Consider the following 19711-nt stretch of genomic DNA (forward strand, 5'->3'; position numbering starts at 1 on the left):
AAGGTGAAGGTCACTGGAAATGCAGGGACCTTCCTGGTCCTCAGATTGAGCTTTCTCTACCATTGCAGCTTGACTGTGTTTCCTGCTTTAATTTCAACCTTGCTAACCTAAGTATACTAGAGGAGTTGGTTTCTAGGGGATTCAGTTGTTTAAAAGTATTTTTATTTTTTAATTATGTGTGTGTGCATGCCTGCGTGTGTGTGTGTGTGTGTGTGTGTGTGTGTGTGTGTGTGTGTGTGTGTGTGTGTTGGGGTATGTACAGGTGAATACAGGCACCCAAGTAAAACAGAGGTATTAGATTCTTTTGAGCTGGAGTTACAAGTGGTTGTGAGCTGACTCATTCAGTTTGGAACTGAACTTGGGTCTTTCTGCAAGAGCAGTTTGTGTGCTTAACCACTGAGCCATCTTTCCATCTCCCAAGAGTCAGTTGTACACACTAATGTCCAGCTTCTAACTTGGGGATTTTATGGCCACTGCAATCTGCTCACCTTGACATTTGCATGTTCATTCTAGTATAATTCTAGTATAATAATATGCTACATGTCTCTATGTGTAGATTTAAAGGGGCTAGAACTTTTGTTCCATTGTGCGAGGTAAATCATGGGACAGTTACTTCCACATAAATATCTACAGGGCATCTCAAAACTGGCATGGTCAAATGATAATTCTTGTTTGTTTTCTTAAACTTCTTGTATCAGATAAAATAATGGGCTAAAAGGGAGGTTAACTTTTTAATTATTTTTAATAAACAAGATGTTTGGCTGGAATGTAGCTTAGTGGACAGAGTGCTTGTCTAGCATGCACAAAGCCCTGAATTCGATCCCCAGCATTGCATATGACCAGGACAGTGACAGTGCATAACCCCAACACTAGAGAGGGAAAGGCACTCACTCATCTTCAGTCTTCAAGTAGATAGCAAGTTCAAGGCTCGCCTGGAGTTCTGTAAGACTGCAGATCAATGGATGATTAATGGTATTGCTTCAACCACTCAACCATACTATTTAGGACACAGGATTCTTTCTATCTTGCCATCCTTAATGTGTTGATCTTTAATTTTCATGCCTTTAGTCTTAAAATCAGGAAGGGTACTACGGTTCCAACGGTTGTAATGGAACTCCAGACAGCTCCATGTAGCCCCAAAGGCTTTCCCTCAGATCTCGTTAGTTAGGAATAAGACTCCCTTAGCTGCAAAGAAGATGGGGAAATTGAGTATCTATCAAAAGGGAATTTTGGGATTTTTATGACTGAATCATACCATTGTGATTCATCACTTGGTGCTAGATGTACTGTCATTTGAAGCAAGCCAGGGCTCTGCTAGTCAGGAGGCAGAGAGGGGCGGCTACTGGGAAGGAAATAACAGGCTCTGCTCCATCCTCCTGGGAGAAGGCTTCAGAATCCCTGGAGCTAGAGTTACAGGCCATTGTGAGCAGTCAGGTGTGGGTACTGGGAACAAAACTGAGGTCCTCTGGAAGCTCAGCAAGTGCTGAGCCATCTCTCAATGCCCAAGGATGTGTTTGTTCTCACTTAGCTCTTGACTGTCAATGTGACTCACCACTTGAGTTTCGGTCTTGACTGTCCCAGAATGACGGATTTGGAGTTGTCAAATAAACCCTTTCCTCCTGTGTGCTGCTTTCTACCAGGTCAAGCCACAGCGGCAGAAATGAACGTAGAACACGCCTCCTCGTGGAGCCTGTACTGAAAAGTAAGGATGCCTTTGTTTTCTGACCCCTCATCTTAGTACATGAGCAGGGGCTTCATCTGTCGTTTTCACTGCTGTGTTCCTGGTACTTAAATGATGCCAAGGTCTCACAGATGTTTATGAATGAATGAATGAATGAATGAATGAATGAATGCACGAAGGGTGAGATTTTAAAGTGCAAACTTTGGGAGTAAACTTAACATCTGTAACATTATCAGCATCTTTGGAATGATCCATTATGGAGAAAAATGACTTAATTAAAAGACCCACAATGTGTGTTGCTTTAGGATATCTCGATGAATATCACTGACTGCAACACTGGTATCTCCAACCCTGCATCTTTCCCCATGCCCTCTCTTCCAAAGCTGAACACATCACGTGCGCTCTAAGTTCTGTTACTCAATGCCATTATTAAATGTCTTCGACAGCAGCTGAACTTTCTCTGCGATAGCTGACTGCCTTGTCTCGCCATTTTCTGAATGTCTGGGAGAATTTGAAAGAAACATCTGGGAAATGTCCTCCCTCCCTGCATTTTTGGCCATAATTTCAGCAAGAAGAAAACCTAAATGTTCTTGAGAGAAGATAGGAATCTCTAGCCTCTGAAATGCTTTCCCTTTTCCTTATATTTTTCATATTTTTACACTTGTTCTTTCCAAAGGCCAAAGCTATCTCTTCTTCCTTAACCAAAATAGAAAAGGTTCATTGAATAGTTCTCCCAGCAAAAATAATGAAAAGACCAACAAAATGAATATGGCATCTTTTCCCTTCTCCCTTTCTATGATCTTCTTAGTGTTTTCCTGGCCTTCTCATTTCTTAGATGGCCTACTGTGAGCTCAGATTTTTAGATCAGTAGTTAGTGGGGCCCACACACCTACCCTGCACTGTAGACCTCTAGTATACTTACAGATAACAGCATGTGGAAATTAAAATGGGGGACGTTCATACCCACTGTAGGGACATAACATCCCAGTAAAGCTTATTCAACATATCCAAAACACACCTATATTTAGAAAAGAAAAGTCAAGTATCACTCAAAAATCACACACATGTGCACACATGCTTGTACACACAAAATCACTTTATGTTTGAACTTCTAAGATTGTTCATAGGATGTTACAAATGGGTTGGAGCTGGAGTCCAGTGATAGGGTACTTGCCAAGTATGTTCAAGGCTCTAGGTTCAATTCCTAATACTGTAAAAGACAAACAAAAACATGATAACAAAAGAATTACTGTAGTTAGAGTTAGCAAATTACCATCTTCAAAAACCTTCAGTGAATATATTAAGAATCAGGAATGAACTACTGCTCTGGGTTCATCAAAATCTTAGCCTCTGCTCCTTCTTTACACACAACTGTACTTCTTCAGCACAATGTTCCCCTCTCCATACAAGACACCCTGCTTCAACCCTAACCCTCGTCTCTAACTCTTAGAAACCCACAAGTCCTTGAAGCACAGTGTGCTTATCAAAAGGTTTTTTTTTAATGGAGTATTGTAGAAAAGTATCAGGGTGCAGACTCCCAAATACATACGCATTTAAAAATAAGACTTATGTGTATGTTTAAAAACTAAGTAATGAAGGGAATAAAATAAAATAAACTCTTTGATTCAGCTCTACAAAGAGCCTGTTTTTAGACTGTATCTCAGGTTTACTGGATGACCATTTTACTACAGTAGGCAAAACTGTAAAGATGGCTGCCCCAGACTGGTTAGCCCATGAAAGAAACTCAAATCTAAGGATTTTTGTTGAGGGATTTTAGTCTCAAAGGAATTTACTTGAACCAATGGAGATTATCCAGGTAGGCCAGGGCTAATAATAAGTCCTTTAAAGGAACCATTTTCCTCAGCTGGTAGAAAAGGAAGCTGAGAGTCCACCTGAGGGAAAGATGTGAGGGTGCTTGCTGGCTGTGAAGATGGAGAAATCAAGGACAAGGAATACTGGGGTCTCTAGGAGCAGCTGACAGTACAAGCAGTTAGTCTTCCCCAGGGCATCCAGATGAAAGCCAAACCTAAGTGATATCTTGCTTTCTACCTTTGGATCCTTAAGCAGAAAATCCAGCCAACGCCACCTTGATTCCAGGACCTATGGAATAGTGAAGCCCACTGAATACCTGGGGTGTTGTTCTAATCTCTCAAATCTGTGGTAATTTGTCCCACAGCAGTAGAAAACAAATACATCCCCTCAGCTTCCCCCAGTTTGAAATGAAGTCAACACTACCTGGCCGTTCCTAAGAACCATCCCAAAGCCAATGTTAAGCTCTCATGGGTACATTGCGAGTTTGACCGAAAAGAAATGTAGTAAGTTACTGCTGAAGACCGCGACGTTCCTATTAACTACAATGCCCACTGAAGCTCAGTCAAGAACAACTAGACACTTTAACCCTAGTTACGTCTGCTTCAGTCCACTTCTAACTGTCGCAGGCAGAGCTAACTCTAGAAGCCGCGTCATACGGGTCAAAAGCATGGAACTGTTACTTCGGGGAGGATGTAATTTAACCTGCAGCCTTTCCAATTCACAAAAAGGTCTGCAGAATTTATTGGTGTTGTACTAGATCTTGCATCTACATTTCGAATTCAGAGATTTTTTTTTTCTTTTTAAGCTTTATTTCCCTTCCTGAAAAATGACCTTCTCCTTGGAAAATTCTGTTGAAATCTGGCAAGCTATTTCTGATCTTGAAAAAAAAAATTCATGAGAGAAGAGGCAAGGGGGATCATACACATTTTAATAAGACTGATCACTGAGACGAAGGAAAGACTCAAAACAGGTCACAGACATTCTGAGCACATATATTCCTCTCTAAGTAGACGGAGAAGGGTGTGCCACTGAACCTGCCAGCTGATTTCTCCTCCAGGAAATGAGAGGTAACCATGGACACTCTGCTGAGCACAATTCAAGAGCAGATGTAGTTTAAACAAAGCTATGTGGGGAAGAGAACGGGTTGGCGGTGAAAGAGCAAGGGCTGTACCCAGGGAGAGAGCACTCCAGTGCAGGGGTTGGCTTTCCATGCAGGAAGAGCTAGCTGCAAGCGTGGGGATGAAAACAGCATGGTTCTAGGCAAGTGACACAAATTCCCCAAGTTGTGGTTTACTCAAGCCACATCAAGGTAACTTTTCAGTGTTCTCAGCACAAGGTCTAAGACACGGACCACTTAGTTAACAATGGCTGCCCTGTGAGCAGGCGATCTTATTCCCTACGCTTGCCCCGGAGTTTCTATAATCATCTCTATCCAAACATATACAATCTGCCAGGCGGTGGTGGCGCACGCCTGTAATCCCAGCACTCGGGAGGCAGAGGCAGGGGGATCTCTGTGAGTTTGAGGCCAATCCGGTCTACAGAGCAAGATCCAGGAAAGGTGCAAAGCTAAAGAGAAACCCTGTCTCGGGAAAACAAAACAAAAAACATATACAATCCTACTGGCTATATCCAAACATCATGTTCAAAACTAAAGATAAGAAGCCATTAGCCATCCTAGAAGCCCACAGCAAGGACAGGAGTATTTACTAGACCCACAAGAAGGAAGGGCTTACAGGCAACCATCCACAAATAAAGATTTCATTCTAAAACCATCCTATTTTCTGGCCTTATCAGTTGACAATGACTTGGCCATTGAAGATGATATTTTGCCAACAAGGTCCACTTTCTTGGCTCCCCTAAGTCATTAATTACGACCATGTTTTCCCAAATGTGGAAATTCCCCTTGCTCAGATGCAGCCACTTGCTGGCCAACCCTCCTTCCTGAGAAACCTCCACAGCACAAAAATATTTTTGTTTTCCCTAACTGCCCACAGGGAAAATTTCCTCACTCTTTTCTTCTCCCTCTTCCTTTAAAGCCTTCTGGCAATTTCCAGGAATACAAAGTAAGGCATCATTACCAACTTAGATCACCAAAGAGCTGTTGAGACATCCTACATCTCACATGACAAGAAGGAATATGAACTTCAGATTTCACATTAATAAACTATGTCTATGAGTTTCTTTTAATCAAGGAGGGCAATCTGACTGAAATTAAAATGCCTCCCACTCCTGCCCAAGAATATGTTTCTAGGCCTCGAGTGCTTCAATTATAAATAGTGGTGGCCAGAGTGATTGATGTCACCTCTAGGTAAAGTAGCATTACACAAAACATGACTCAAACATAGGTGAGCCTCTTACGAACCCCAGATTAGTCAAATAGCAAAAATCTTAGAAAGGAGGTGGGGAGATAGCTCATGTGATAAAATACCAGCCTTGGAAGCACTATGAGCCACAAAACTCAAGTTTTAAAAGGCTGGGAAGCTGGGTGTGATGGCCTGTGACTCCCAGGAGCTCACTGGCCAGCCTGCCTAGTGTACTTGGTGAATTTCAGGCCAGTAAGACACTCCATCTCAAAACAAACAATTTTTAAGAGAGATAAATAATTAAGGAAATAAATAAGGTGGGCAGAGCTTGAGGAATAACACCCGAGGTTGTTCTCAGACCTCTGCATGCGTGTGCACGTGTTACTTGTGCACACACAAACACTCCAAATGTTAGATGAGTCATCCAGGTTGCCTTATTCCTGTTCTGAGCTGCTGGTGCTGGGCTGACGACAGCAGAGGAACCCTGGAGATATTTTGTTCTTTTCAGAACATTCAAGAAGCATTTCTGTGCCAGAGACTAAAATTAGTTGGTGGAGAAGGGGTGATAGAGTGATGAATCAGACTGGGTCTGTGCCCCTCCAATCTTCCCAACCTAGTAAAAAGGCAAGACATACACCCCAGCTCTCGGGTTGGGGGAGGTGCCAATCCACTCCTTCCCTTGGAGAACTCTGGTAACAGCTGGAGACATTTTTCATTATCAGAACTGGAGGGGAAGTGCCCTTGGTACCTAAAGGATGCAGTTAGCCACCCGATAATGCAAAACGCAGACTTCCCAAAGTCAATAGTGCAGGGCCAAGAAGCCTTGGACTAGCTGTACTAGCTGGAATAGAGGACTTATTGACTGCCTGATCAATGAATTGATTAATTGGTGGTGGTCCACATGGTAAATGACTTTCACCCTAAGACCCTAGTCACTTTGAATTTATTCAAATTAGTCTGTTCCTTAAAGCATCAAATTAGTGATTTTGAACAAAGTTTGAAACTTCAACCATTAAAAAACTGAGTTTATCACCTGACAAATTTAGAATAAGGGAACAGAATTTTAAAGCAGAGCCTTAACATTTTATACATGATGTAGCTCCTGCTCCTTATATACAGTAACAGGTTAAGCCAAGCATTGGTTGCTTAGTATGTACCATGTGCATTCGTTATGTTTGCATGGCTTCACCAGACTCTGACAGAGACAACCTAAAGAGCATGGATTCCTTCCCGGCTCCCTCCCTCCCTCTCTCCCTCCCTCCCTCCCTCCCTCTTGTCCTCCCCTCTCCCTTCCCCTCTCTCCTTCCTTTCCTTTTCAAATTATTTTTTCCCAATTTTGTGTATTTATTTGTTTGTTTATTTTACATGTATGGGTATTTGCCTGAATGTATGTCAATACATCACATGCATGCCTTGTCTCCCTTAGAAGCCAGAAGGGGTCAGATGGCCTGGGAATAGAAAACAGGTTGTTGGGAGCCACCACATTCGTTCTGAGAATCAAACCTAGGTCCTTTGGAAAAGTAGGCAGGGTTCTTAACTGCTGAGTCATCTTCCCAGCCTCTCCTTCTGAAAATAAGCTAAATTATTCTGTGGTTTGAAAGAGAGAGAGAGAGAGAGAGAGAGAGAGAGAGAGAGAGAGAGAGAGACTCACATGGTAGCCCAGTTTTGTCTGGAACTACGTAGCCCAGGTTGGCAGAAAACATGGCAACCCTCCCACCTCAGCCTCCCAAACCAGATCACAGACTTGTGTCTGACATGTCTGGCACAGGGGTCTTTATTTTGGCTCATGGTTTTGGAGGGCTTCAGCCTATTGTGGAGGTAGTGGAGGAGTTGGGACAGTGGCAGCAGGAGCATGGCGAGGAGAGAGATCCTTCACATCTGTAGGCCTAGGAGTGAAGAACAAGCTACAACCAGGGGCCAGGCTATCACTCTCCAAGGCCCACCCCCAGAGGCCTACTTCAGTCTCACTTCCTGCAAGTTCTCCAACTTGCCTTAACGGTACCACCAGCTGAGAGACAAGCAGTCAGAACATGAGCCTGTGGGGGGTCCTGGGGGCAGGTTCAGATTCAAACTATGGCCCAAGTACCACTAATAAGAGATTAGTTATATAATCACTTTTAGTTTGGGATAAATTAAAAATGAAACCATATTGTTAATGCTAAACATGTTAGTGAAAAAAAACCCCACAGTTTACTTTACTAAAATTATTTAACACATCTTTTTTCAGAAAAAAAAAATGGTGAGGTAGTCTAATATTCTAATGTCAGTGAAATAAACATCCATTGTCACTGGGGTATCTGTAATTTTGATGAAGCAATTACCTTCACTGTGCTCTGTGGGTTACCCAGGAGACAGTGGCTTTCTTCTTCGGCCTATTTGACCTGTATGTAAGTTGATGAGTAAGTCAGGAAATGGCCTGTAATTGTGTATTAGTACTCATCAAATACAAATGGGATGGCAGAACTATCACACAAATCTCAAACACAAAAAAATACCTGGAATAATCAACCATTTGGATTAGCATTAATGTTCTCTGAATATAACACGCAGCACAGAGACCACAGGGTTCTTGCTATTTGCAACACTAAGAAGCAAAGCTTGGGAATTTTCCACTCCAATTTTTGCCTAATGCGAATTTAGTAAAGCATGCTTAGGAGCAGAGATGAGTCTTCTCATACAGGAGTAAGTGAAGAAAATCATTTCAGCGCTACATAACAAAAGCAGTCTTACAGAGGATGGCGGCCCTTAGTAAATAAGCAGGATTTAAAAATGATGCACATTTTAAATACCCAAAATTCAAAATTTAAAAGAACAACATTTGGCCTGGGGCAGCTCACTGGGAGAGCTTGTCTATCATTGAGGAGATTCTGGGTTCAGAGCAGCAAAACTGTGACACTCAGTAGACCCTGACTTGGGAAGACATGTAGTATTTTTGGAAAAAGGGTGGGACTGGGGGCAGGGGAGACAGTTTCACTGGTGGAGTTCAGATCCCCAGCCACCACAAAAAGCTGGGTGTGGAGTGAGTGCCTGTAACCCCAGGAGTGGGGAGATGGAGGCAGGAGGCCCCCTGAGGCTTACTGGCCAGCCAGTGTCTGTAACTGGATCTATGAGTTCCAGGTTCAGTGAGAGAGCATGTTCCAAAACCTAAAGCAGAGAGGAACTGAGGAAGACACCCACTGGAAGCCTCCAACTTAACCACATGCGTGTGCACTTGTACATGCGCACACACATGGGTGTAAACCCTTCACACACGAAAAAGTGTTGTAGCTTGTAAAAATGGGCCATCATTGTATCTTCCTTTTATTTACAATAGGAAAGACAAAGTTCTGGATTTCCTTCTATTTTCTATTCCAAGGATAAGTCTGGAGTGTTTAATAACTGATGTAACTGACTGATCAAAAGAGATGTCCATGTAACCAGAGCGACCCGACTATATGCACAAGCTAGACAGCGGCTTGCAGTATTTAACATGGTCAGAAGCCCCAGGTTACAGCTGCTTTCTGAACTGAAGACAGTAGGAAACATCCCTCCCTTACTTTGATATGATTCAGAACAGACGAGCTGAAAAAAGGACTAGAAAATGTATCTATAGAAGAAAATTCAAATATTCCCAGGGTTTATTGAATTCAGTTTTATAATTGCTTATCAACTGAGAATTCTAATTAATTGCCTTCCTATCAGGTGAGGTTTTTAAAAGTCAGGTTTTGGGTTTCCTTATTGGACTGCTAGTAAAGCGAAACATAACAGCCCAAATGCACGCCACTTTAAAAAATCCTAAACTACCCTAGCACTCAGGAGACTGAGAATTTCACATTCAAGGCCAATCTGGTTAACTTAGTGAATTCTAGGGTAGCTTTGGCTACATGACAAGACCCTGTGTCAACAAACTAATTAACTAATAAATAAACGGGCTGACACAATGGTGTAGCAAGTAAAAGTGTTTGCTGCACCAGCCTGATGACCTCAGTTCAATTCCTCGACCCAGCAAGGTAGAAGGAAAGAACTGATTCCCAAAGGCTGAACTCTGACCTCCACTCTAGCATTGTTGCATTATCTCCTGCAGGTATGCGCACACACACGCATGTATACATACACACACACAGACACACAGACACACACACACACACACACACACACACACACTAAAAAAAGACAAATAAATAAGCTTTTATTTCTCCATGTGACATGATGTCCTCCTAGCATCCGCCATCTTTAGGTGACGGAGCATATCACAGTTTCCTATTTTCTTTGTGCTCTTCAGTGTATGGATGTCTTCACAAGACATTAAATAAGAATGATCTAAAATTCTCTCAGTCTACTCACTTAGCCAACATCTCAGTTCAGTCTTTTCTCCTCTCCTAACTCATCACCCAAATTTGCTTCTCAAAACCTCACAGCCACTTCCACTGCTGTGGTTCATTTTATAAGAGCCCCCTGTGTAGCCAAAGGGAAAGGATAGGGTGTCTGGCTGTTTGCTCAGGGCACGGACCTTCTGCACCTTTTCCTCTGCAGCTATCTGCATTCTTGGTGTTGTCGTTACCAGTTGTTTCAAAATACTGCTTAACTTTCCACGGTCTTCTCAAAGGAGGAACACAGTGAGCAGTATTTAGGAAACGTGGGGACATGGTGCTCAACTTAAATAGTTCTTAAACGCCTTGGACTTTAAGGCAGTCCCTGCATGAACTAATCTCAGAATTTCTTTTGTTGCACAGGTGAGTTAGAGGGGTAAAAGGATGGATCCGGAAGACATCTGGATGGGGCTCAGATACTCAGGCTTGGAGGTGGGTGACTTGGACCAATGGGATCTAAGTCTCCTTTAGTCAAATAAAGGACTCAGCATCCTCACTTTCCTCAGGGACCCTAAGGGGGTATACTTCCTGGAGACTGGGTAGTATCAGGGTCCTCCTCCTCCTCTTCCTCCTTCTTTTCTCACTGTACTTATAACGGTATGTGTGCTTTAGTGGCCCACCTAAACAAAGCAAGGTTAAAAAAAAATAGGATGACTTTTTGTCATGGGCAAAGTTTCAAAGCCAGGCTGCATGACTAGCAGGCATGTCTCTGGAGGACATACATCCACAGAAAGGGACTTGAGTTGTCTTCCATCTTCATCTTCAGACTCTGTGTTCTGAACTCTGACTGCCCTTCTTACGCTGCATCATACTGGAAGGGCACGAGTCTCTACTGGCCACCATCCTCATTCTGTGTGGAATCAGAGGCTTCTGTGGTGCCAGCTCTAAGAATTAAACAGAGGAGGAGAGGTGGGCGGGAAGGCACTCCTAGGCGATGCGATGCGGAGCTGTCCAGCAGTGAAGGAGCTCATCAGCGAAGTTGTGGCAGCTGGAGTGGGGACTCATCTAGAACATTCCTAACCAGAAAGAATGTGTGTATGCCTGCATGTATACAACTGTTTTCTTTTCTTTAGGTTTTAGCTATCCACAGAATCCTTGGTCTTAAAATATGAAATGGACAGTTCTAGAGAGGAAAAAATTATAAAATTTCAATTGGATGCCATTCTAAGAAGTAGGATGAGAGTTCACGCCACGCCCTCCTGAGAAGTGCATTATCCCTTTGCCCAGTGCGTCCACACTGTATGTGGCATGTGAGACACTTAGCAGCCACCTTGGCCAGCACGTTAACTGTCGCTGGATCAAAGTGATTCTTCGAAGTGACCCTTAGTTGACTTACTAATGGCTTGAAGGCATAATGGTGCTGATGACAAAGGAACCATAAAGGATTTCCTCTAAGTGAAGAGGTGGACTTTTTGAACTTGCTAAAGAAAGAAAAAAGTAGATGTCGAGGTTTTGGAGACCTCCAAGAAAAACAAATCTATCTACAAAATGGTAGAAAACAAAAGGAAATCTGTATGTGCTAGCTTTGTTATCAATCCTACACTGTGACGGTTATGGCTGTCCCATACAGTAAGTGCTTAGTCAGGACAGAAAGTGAATTAAATTATGGGTCTTGGTCCTACAGTTTCAGGCATCTACTGACCATCAGAGTCCATCGTGTGTCTGAGAAGGGACTACTGTACCCGACATACTGTATATATTCACCTACCCATGGGGGTGGTGAAGAAAGGGAGGGGCAGGAATGTGCCAGGGATGAAAAAGGAGACGGGAAGAGGAAGGAAGGAAAAGACAGGATTACCATACACACGAGCAGTCTCTCAGCTTGTTACTATTGATCATGTGCGGGCATGCACACACACACACACACACACACACACACACACACACAGAGAGAGAGAGAGAGAGAGAGAGAGAGAGAGAGAAAGAGGCTGTGAACATGCCCTGTGTGTTGCGGCTTCAGTATTTATGTTCTGCAATCAGAAATAGTCACTTTAAGCATTTTGTGTATGTGGGGGGGGGTAGCTAGTCAAAGACTTCCTTCCCAGAGTGAATGTACAACTTAAAATTTTAAAAATAAAGTCCATGTGTCCTATAAAAGTCTCTTAGCGTTTTCCCCTTTCCAAGTGGCAGGTGCATCCCTTTCAGAGTATGCCCACTTACCTGATAAAATCCAATCATCTATTGCACAATTATCTTTTTATTTAGTAACTCGATATCCAGTCATATTTGTTTCTCCTTCCTTTCCAAAGGGAAAACCAACACAACCATCAATATCCTAGAGTTGGGAAGAGGGAGGGACTGGGAACACTTCTTGTCCAGCTTTCATATCTCAGGCACTTAAGTATGATTCCAATTTTCTAGGGACATTCAATCAATGGGAGAAAGGCAAAGTATCCCTTTGTAATTTTTAAATACTTAAAAACTATAAGTTAATAAATATTTTTTATTTTAAAATTGAAAATTCATTATAGAAAATTTGGGAAATACAGTGGTGGTGCATGACTTTAATCCCAGCACTTGGGAGGCAGAGCCAGGTGGATTTCTGTGAGTTCGAGGCCAGCCTGGTTTACAGAGAGAGTTCCAGGACAAGGCATCATAACTACACAGAGAAACCCTGTCTCAAAAAACCAAAAAAAAAAAAAAGACAGAATGAAAAAAATTTGGCAAATAAGAAAATATGCACACTTCAAAATAAAAATATTAGACAGTCTTATTTCATGCTCGCTGCTCACTGCTCACTGTGTTTGTTTTTGTTTTTGTTTTTGTTTTTTTCCAGAGCTGAGGACTGAACCCAGGGCCTTGCACTTGCTAGGCAAGAGCTCTACCACTGAGCTAAATCCCCCCCCCCCCCCCTTTTTTTTTAATGAAAAAAAAGAGCAAAGTAAAAATCATTTTTGGTCCAAACTGAAAATCATTGCCTACAACGATTTACTCTTCAAGTCCAGGGAACCGGGACCTTGTGTATGGAACATGCTACTGTGCTACCTCCCAGCCTGTGGATAGCTGAATCATTTCTTCAGCTGCCTCTCTTCTTTGGGCCCAGTGGATAGTACGTTATCAATGGAGGGCTAGACCCAGCAGTAGGTGTGTAGGCAATTCCTCATCTTTCTTCTCATAACTAGAGACCCAAGAAATCATACAAAGAAACATGATATCACAGAAACATGATATCACAGCTTTATTTTTGCGAACTAACGCTGAAGGTTCCCCACTTTGGACAGCTGTAGTCCATCACATGCTTCTCCGAGCAAAGAGCCCCACAAAGAAAGAAGGAACCCCTAGCCTCGAAAGAAGCCTTTTATCCTCCATGATTTTGATGCCTTTAAATTTGTCACCTGAATGTGATATTAACATAATCGTCTGCATTTTCTGCTAATGAATGCACCTGCTTCTAAGACTTTATTTTAGCAGTTTTAATGAGCTCTTCAGAAGAGTTGGCCTAGGCTCACTGCACTGCTGGAGAAAAAGCAGCTGTAAGCAACTAACGCTGCATTCAGAATGTGAGTGAAGGCTCTGTGAAGTTGTTACACTTGAGAAGCAGTATCTACCCATCTGTCTGCGAGAAGAGAAAGGAGCTGAGGGGTAGTGAAAGTGGGCCTGGCCAGGGAAGCTTCTCCGTTGCTTGGCCAAAAGGAAGAATGGGCCTCAGGCAACCCTCTGAATCTCAGTTTTCTCATCTGTATAATACGGTGTCTACTTGTTGTAATGGTTCCACGCCTCATGCTATAAGCACTCAATAGCAGTAGATTTCCTTATAACCATAATGTTTATTCTTAAGGAGACTCGAGTTAATGAAAGGGCCATGTATGGCTGGAATTCACTTAGGTGAACTGTCCAGCCTGGGAACCACAGAGACAGAAAGTAAATTGGTGGTGGCCATGTTCCGGAAGGAGGGAGTGAGCACCAGGCAGTATCAACCTAATGGATATGAGAAGAGGGGTGATAAAAGTGTTTGGGAACTAGATATAAGGGGAAGTTGTACAATGTCACAAAGACACTAAAGGCCTGTGTATTGCTGCCTTTAAAATGGTGAGTGTTGTCCTGTGAATCTCACCTAAGCATAAAACAAAAGCACTCCCTTAAATAAATTTTTAAAAAAAAATGTGACTTTAAAGGGATCAAGCCAATTGATTGACTGCGGGTCCTAAGAGGGTTCTTAGGTGAATAATGACTCATCAAACCTGGCGCTAAGGAAACCAATCTGTCTCCTCTACCAAAGCCATCAGGATGTCCTTTCAATGCTGAGTCATACCTTGCTTCAGGGTAAAAGCATCCCTAGAAGAAGTCATCAACCAATCTGCAGATGTTCAGATCTCTAAGCCATCCCCGAAGTCATAGTGTGAGCACAGTGGGCGAGACATGTCATCAAATCTGTCTAACAATTCTACTCTCTGACTTCAGTCACATTTGCATGCCTGTCACCGCAGACCTCCACCTTTCCTTTCACACAGTCCTCTGTGTACGTTTCACCGGAAAAGTTTGGAAAGTAAGGACTAATAAACTACCCTAAACGCAATTGAACAGAAAGTAAAAAATAGGACAAGTGTTGCTTTAAAAAAAAAAAAAAATGCACAGAGCAGACACATCACAGATCATGAGGCAGGAACATCCTAGATTAATAGTGCTACCTCCCTCCCCCTCCCTCTCCCTCCCCTTCCTCCCTTCCTTCTAATGGTGAGATAGATGCTAAGAAAATCTCCAATTCCCTTTTAACTTTTATCTCAGTAATAGTGAACTACAACGGCAGTAACTGCTTCTCTTCACAGGATGCTGGTTAACAGTCTTCCCTTGGTGTTAGGGACTGACTCAATGGCCACTCACCCATACTCCTAGCCCAGCTTAGGAATCATCACCAGCTTAACATGGGTTTCTCTGGAAAGGTCCTGATTTCTAGAATTCTCCAAGCCAAGGCTTCTGGCAACTCTGTGCACCCCTACATTCTAACAGAGCCCCTTTATCCAGGCTGATGTGGAACATCTCTCCAGAGGACTTTGAGTTCTGTTCTGAGACCTCCGCTGTGTAACTTGAGCTCACCTCCAGCCACCCTCTGGCAGTGTTCAGCCACCAGGGCACTGGCTGCATGCTGACAAAGGTCTTGCTGTGCCTCACACTGTGGTCCTCAGAAGGGCAGCATCAGCATCACCTGAAGATCAGCATCAGTTGGCAATGCAGGCTAGATCCCACCCTCCACCTACTGCATCAGAGCCTACAGCTCCCATTGAGGTTCAGGGAGCAGTGGTCCAAAGGATTTACTTTGGCTGGCAACATGACTCACCACGTCAGGTTCCCAAGTTGTATCCGTGCACTTTCCACTTCAAGGTTCTAACACAGATTTCCCTGCAGTGCTCCCGGGCAAGCTAGCTCTGCTTTGGAGGAGTTCCCACCCAGTGGGCCTCACGGTGATCTATGCTTCTGTGCAGTGAGTGGTCACACGTTTATACAGCACAGCCTCCTGCTAAGCAAGCTATGCCCACCCCCTGGGTCACCTTGCCCTCCTGTTCCCACAGCTCTAGTGGTACCATGTTCACAAATTGTTGTTAAAGAAGGAAATCACCAGAAGGGAAAAAAATAATGTCTATAAACCTGCATAGTTTAGAGCTAAAGAATATGTTAAAATTTTCCATTGTGGAAATTTCCCAGCTACTGGGCTCTTTAGATTTTTTTTTTTCAGAGCTGCAAGCAAGAATGGAAATTTCCAAAGGCAGCATCAAGAGCTGCTGTTCTGCTGACTGTCCCGCTCAGCCGGGGTCATCTGCTGCTCTAAGACATCAAGGAATGCCAAGGTAGCTCTGAGAGAGCACACAGGCTTCCTCGGAAGGCAGGAAGGAGTATCTTAGCGAAGCCTGGGATCTGGGAGTGGGGAGGGCTGCAGAAGCGAAAGCCCCCGCGCCTTCACCCTCAACAGGAAGTTTATCCTAATTGACTTCTTTCCAGGGGCAGCTGGCTGGCAGGACTTTTTTTTTCTCTTGACATTCTTAAGGTGGGTAGGAGACACAGAAACATGAAGGAAATACACATTTGTTGGGGTCTAATTTTGAAAACACTACCTGGTAGATTTACCATTCCATCTTTATATGACCTGCCCAAATAAACATCTTTTTTTTTTTTTTTTTTTTTTTTTTTTTTTTGAGACAGTGTCTCACGCTGCCCAGGCTGGCCTTGAACTCCTGATCCTCCTCCTCCACCTCTCAAGTGCTGGGATTACAGGCATGTGCCATTATGTCCAGAGTTAACTTCTGAGCTTAGAGTCTTCAGCTGTACCTCCCAAGACAGCCCTATCTTCCCATCCTCCATAAACCAAATCATCCACAAATAACTCAGCAGGTTCCGTCCCCACCTTGGCACTAATATCAACAGCCCTGTTCCTTTCCACTGAAGCTACGTAAAAATACATTCCCATTCACAGCTGGTCCTGCCGCCTGAGTCAACAGGCATCTAATAGTTCCCTGAGATCTGGCATGTTCCTTCCACCCACGGATACTGCTCCTACAGATCCCTAACAGCAGCAACTCCATGGAAGTTGGTGTCAAGATGTCAGCATCCTGCAGACGCCCAAGGACCCCGAGTGGTGCCGGAACAGAAAGAACATTTTCAAACCTAAGCCATATGGTTTTTGTCTGGATTGTTTGGAAGATGTGTTTTTGTTTTTCAGTTTTCAGGATAGTCTTAGGAAACAGGTACCACCTATGAGTTCTGTCTCCTGACATCTCCCGGTACCAGGGAAGGGCTGCTATGGGAGGTTTTGGATATCCTTGTTGTTGTTTATACTAAGCATTATTTACTGAGACAAGTTTGGTAACAGTGAAAATTTTCTGGCAATAAACTTAAAAACAAAAACAAAAACTCATGGCAGCTCCTGTTTGAAGCTAACCGGGCCTACGTGATGATACCCCATCTTGAAAAAGTGGAGAGGGAAGTGGGTTAGGGAGGTAGCTTAGTTGGTAAGATGCTTGCTGTGGTGAGTATCACGACCTGAGATTGGATGCCCAGTACCCTTTTAAAGTTTGGCATAATGGCATGCATCTGTAATCCCAGTGGTGGGTCCCTGGAGCTCCCTGGCTGGCCCATCTAGCCAAACTGGTAAATTTCAAGTTCTGAGACACTTTGTCTCAAACAATAAGGGGGGGGGGTTGTGAAAGATATTTGATGTCTACCTCTGACCTCCCCATTCATGCACAAGTACCCCACAAACGTGTAATATCCCGCCGAGAGAGAGAGAGAGAGAGAGAGAGAGAGAGAGAGAGAGAGAGAGGAGGGGCGGGGCGAGGAGGGGAGGGGAAGGGGAGGGGAGGGGAGGGGAGGGGAGAGGAGAGGAGAGGAGAGAGCGCTTAGTGGGGGAACCATCAATCAGCTGATGGGTAAAGCAGCTGTCTTATGTCTGCCGGCTCAGTCACATTTATATACAGATGCATCAGCGGCTAGTTTTAATAGCGCCTGTAACAGCAGTGGGGCATGGAATGATGAAGCAAGAGTATTTAGTGTAGGTCTGTCTAGAAGTTACTCCCAAAGGCTGTTCAGTCAGTCACTGGCTGCATCTGTGATAATGGTTTGCTTTATACCTTTAAGGGGTTAAAACTGAGCCCGGTTCCCTGGTGAAATCCATCAGGTGGTATTTGAATGTGGGTCTGGGTCTCATTTTACTCCTCCTTTGTGCCTGTCATGTGCTAGAGGATGATGGTCGACTCAGTAGACGACACTGATGATTCATGGCTGTGGGTGGGACTGAACAGACATGCATGATGAATACATCTTTCCACTTGAGACCACAGAGATGACTTTAAAAAAAAAAAAATCTGTGGTTGGAACGCATGCTGCTTTAGATTGTGATTGCTTATGATTCCAAACACGGCCCTGACTCTGTCCCTCAGTCTCCCTGCTGTTTGCAGTGTCACCTTGCAGCAGCTCTAATCAAGAACTGGGGGTGATTTCCAGACCCTTCCAACCCAGGTTGGCCTTTTGCCTCTCGCCGGCTACCAGAATGTAACAGAAGTAACTGTGCTGAATCCAAGCTGAGCCTCAAGTGTGTTCTTCCACTTTCTCCCTTGAACCTGCCACTGCTGGCTGAGCGTAGGCCAACCCGTGGGAGGGTGAGTGATTGTGTACAGCAGGGATGGGATGTCCCAACTGATAGTATCCTGGGTCACCCAGCCCCAGGCAGTGCACTGGGTCTGGTCCTTAGACCAGGTTTTGCTGACCTTTTATCTAAAGAAACGTGTTACCCACAAAAGCATTAGTATTCGTTCTGGGATCCTGGCAGCTTCATTGTAATCCATCTCCATCACTTTGGGGGTAAAGGGAGACAACTAGTTACTCATAGCAGAAGACAAGAAGGGGCTGGGATGTGGCTCAGTAGACAGAATGCTTGCCTAGCACGCACAAAGCCCAAGCTTGGAGCCTCATCACGACATAAAACTGGGCATGGCTAGCACATGCCTATAATCTCAGCACTTGAGAGGTAGAGGCAGGAAGACAAGAAGTCAAGGTTATTTTTGGTTACAGAGGGAATTTGAGTCTGGGATACATGAAACCCCTGTCTCAATTATATATATATTGTTTTAAAAAGGAAAGAAAGAAAAAAGGGAGAGAGTTGACACAGTACAGAGATTGCACTGGACGAGTACTACATGGAACAATTAAAAGATTAAAAGCCCCTTAGCCACTTCAGCCTCGATGGGTGTTTGGTCAATGCTTCAGGCCAGAATGATCAGGCAATGTTTCATTTCCCAGCCTCTAACCTCTCATACTCATTTAACAAACGCACGCTGTATGTCTCAGTAAGGACGGGGCGCCACTTGTTCCTTGCCTGCTCGGAGTTCCCCGAGTGTATTGTGCTGTTTCACGCCTCCCTAACTCTGCACACAATGTTCCTTCTGCCTGGAACACTCTTAACCCTCTTCTCTTACTGGCAAACGCCTACTCACTGATCAGACTAGAGCTCAAGGATACTGCCTCTTGGAAGACTTCCCCAGGAGCACCTCCACCTCCTCGCCCTCAACCTCCGGCCACACGCTCGGTCTCAGCATTCACTCTGCCAGCCTAACAATTAAAGCCGAAAACACTTCTATGGCACTAGGCACTTACTGTGTGCCGCCGCTGCCACCAGCAATGTTCTACAGCATCATTTGAGTGAAATTTTCCACATCCTCGAGTCTCTCTTCAAGGCAGGCACACGTTCCGAAGTACGTTCTGAGTCCTTCCCACCTGTTGAACAAACAAGTTATTCAGTGATTTGCCCTATACACTGCACACCCACTGAGGGCACCTCGTGCATCTCCTCACTCGGGCAGTATCCAGAGCAAGACTTCCAAAGGGCAGCAGATGAACACATGGAAAGAACAAACAAACACCACAGAACACATCTAGGCAGTCACCTCAGCTCTCCATCTGGACAAACATGTTCAGGAACTTTTTGAGGTAGCTGTTATAATGTATAGAGCTGGTATGTATTATCATGGTGCCACATCTCAGGATTGGAAGTGTCAAGAATGCTCTGGTAACTTTCCCAAGGTTGCACAGCTAGTGTGTGAGAGAGCTGGTTCCAGAGGCTGCGTTACAGGAGGAGAGGA

General features: G+C 44.0%; 1 protein-coding gene across 1 annotated transcript in view; it reads right to left on the reverse strand.

Annotated features, from left to right (window-relative positions):
- Mkln1 (muskelin 1) overlaps positions 1–19711 on the reverse strand; it is a 315449-nt gene that overhangs the window by 232938 nt on the left and 62800 nt on the right. The window contains exon 2 of the mRNA XM_036182846.1: positions 19227–19346. The gene's annotated coding sequence lies outside the window, so the exon portion shown is untranslated. The remainder of the gene's footprint in view (positions 1–19226; positions 19347–19711) is intronic.

Source organism: Onychomys torridus, chromosome 3, assembly GCF_903995425.1.
Source record: "Onychomys torridus chromosome 3, mOncTor1.1, whole genome shotgun sequence".
NCBI lineage: Eukaryota > Metazoa > Chordata > Mammalia > Rodentia > Cricetidae > Onychomys > Onychomys torridus.